The sequence below is a fragment of the Zea mays genome, chromosome 4 (assembly GCF_902167145.1).
Source record: "Zea mays cultivar B73 chromosome 4, Zm-B73-REFERENCE-NAM-5.0, whole genome shotgun sequence".
NCBI classification, from domain to species: Eukaryota; Viridiplantae; Streptophyta; class Magnoliopsida; order Poales; family Poaceae; genus Zea; species Zea mays.
This window is the reverse complement of record NC_050099.1, coordinates 180,838,748-180,841,362: the sequence shown is the minus strand read 5'-3', so window position 1 is coordinate 180,841,362 and position 2,615 is coordinate 180,838,748. Positions and strand designations below refer to the sequence as shown.

Below are 2,615 nucleotides of genomic sequence, written 5' to 3'. Positions count from 1 at the left end.
GGAGCGAGTAGCCGTTGCTCCGCTGGCACACCGGACAGTCTGGTGGCACATCGGACAGTCTGGTGAATTATAGCGGAGCGTGGCTCAGTTTTCCCGAGAGTGGCTGGTTCGTCTTCGTACGGACATGGTGCACCAGACATTGTACGATGGCACACCGGATAGTCTGGTGCGCCAGTCCACAACACACTCAAGTTTTCTTTTGCTCCTTTGAATTTGATCCCTAACTTGAATATTTATTGGTTTGTGTTGAACCTTTTTGCACCTGTAGAACATGTATTCTAGAGCAAACTAGTTAGTCCATTGTTTGTGTTGGGCATTCAACCACCAAAATTAATTGTGGGAAAAGGTTAACCCTATTTCCCTTTCAATAGTTATGAAAATAAGGACCAACGAAATCACAAAATTGACTAGGAACATAGTTGTACTTGGACCACTGAAGGTCTTGTGTCGGTTACAAGTGAATTGAAATGTATTGAAGGGAATAAATATTTTGGTAGTTAAAATTAAATAGAAAAGAAATTTAATCTTCTTCAATTCCCATACAACCAAACAAGACTGAAGGGTGTCAACGCGGGGTTGGTGGCGGTGGACAACTCAGGCATGTACGAAAAATTAGTCTAATACTCGTGGGTTGTGACGGTACCCAACCATATTTGATGATATTGATTGAGTGACTAAGCGACACTTGAAAGTCTTAATGGACCGTCCACATAAAAATACTATAATAAATGAATTTAATGTCAAAGTGAACACATTGTTCATATACTAGGTATTGAACTAGTAAAACAAATATTACACTTGATCTTAGCCAAAAGACCAAAAAATAAGTTGAAAAGGAGCCCCTATGCTCGAATTAAATTATAGCCAATGTTTTGGCTTAAGACTTGTGAGCAAGAAGATGGTGTAGATCTGATGCCCTAACTAAAATCATCATTGAGATTCAATAGGTAACACATGTAAATTCATTTATGGTGATGGCTTAACAATTTTCTCCAAGTTTAGCAAGACATAGAAAAACACAAGTACGCCAACAAGATCATTCCTGAAATACCAAATACAACAAGTTTATCCTCTAATACTTAACATGCTTACTGAAATACATAGTTGCTCTTGCCTTTAGAGTATCATATCAATCAATAAAAACATTTCCTTTTACAGAGCCTTGTACTCATTTCCAATTGCATAGTTGGTTTCACTTAAAATTCAATGTGCAACGCCGGAAGAAGCGGGTGGATGTTGTGCGAAATGGACGGGGTTTGTTGCTAGAGCGTCAGCTACGAGAACGTTGTTGTGCGAACAAATAGGATAGGGATGATGAGATATGATCTGAGACCGCGGTTTGATTTTGAAGAAATACAAGAGGTTTTTTGTAAAAAGATGACACGGGGCGATGGAGCCTCCCACACGTGAGCGAATTTAAAGTGGGTCTGGACTTATGATGCCAAACAGGTCATTGTCATTAAATGTAAAAACAAGATTAAAAAACTAAAACTAAAAAACTGGTAATGGGTACACGTACATCAAAAAGCAATCTCTTTTGGAGCCAACAACATGGCTTTAAACTGCATTTGTATATATTACTTGCTCATAAGTGCTTACAGTAGGGAATACAAGCCGAGCGGTAGAGGGAAGGATCTAAGTCCCTGGAATGATTGAAGCAAGTGCCAATACATTGGTGAAACTGTGAAGTGTTCGTCTGCCTTCCTCAAGCTATAGGCTATCCTATTTATAGCCTCAAGAGGGGTTGCCCAGAGTACTGGAGTTGGCCGCGCACCGTGAGGAGGTGTCATCATGGTCATGTAGACGATATGGTATGGAGTATGGTCTTCTACTTGTTCTTGACTTGTGCTCGCTTAATTTCTGCTGAGAGCCGAGGCCAGCATCGATGGCTCGGTCACGTACCCGAGCCCCCCTAGCGAGGGGGTTGCCTATACTGTAGTGGTTGACAAAGTACTAAGTATGGAAAAAACCTTAAGTAGTGTGTCAGCTCTGCAGTGTCTGATGACGTTGGACGCCTTCCCGTTGCGGATATCAAGGTCAGAACCAGGCTCGGGCGAGGCGGAAGTCCGCCCAAGGTCGCGACCAAACCCGTTCTAGGATTCGAAGATGCGTGCCACAATATGATGGAGTGGCCTCCTGCGGGATTCACGGGGAGTAGGTAGTCGAGATCGGGCTCGGGCGAGGCGGAGTTTGTCCCAAGGTCAAGTTCTACTTCGGGCGAGGCAGAGTTTGTGTCCGGGGGCTAGCCTGTATCCTTGTCGTATTGTATGTCCCATCAGGAGTTGACAGACGGCGTGCAGGAACAGTGGTCGCATGCATAATCATGTTGGTGAATCTTTGATAGGGTTGTGGTTTTGTTGCTCCTATACACTTGCAGCCCTGTGTGGGGGTAGATATGTGCATTGAATGTTGCTTCAACCGACGGACTTCGGTTGAGTCTTGTCTTGGGTTTGTTTTGCTCACCCGAGGCGGGCTCAGACGAGGCAGAGACTGTTCGTTCTGGGGAGAGAGGACGTCGGCCGGGACAAGGATTCTCCGAGAACACACCCCGTCCGAGGGAAGGCTCGGGCGAGGCGAGTTTATGGTGATCCCTAAGGGGGGCCTCGAGAGAAGCG

General features: G+C 44.6%; 1 non-coding gene across 1 annotated transcript; it reads right to left on the bottom strand.

Annotated features, from left to right (window-relative positions):
- Nucleotides 1-626: 626 nt before the first annotated feature.
- LOC111591389 (U2 spliceosomal RNA) lies at nucleotides 627-828 on the bottom strand. Its single transcript, XR_004858022.1, has one exon. It is a non-coding gene; the product is annotated as a U2 spliceosomal RNA (small nuclear RNA).
- Nucleotides 829-2,615: the final 1,787 nt, after the last annotated feature.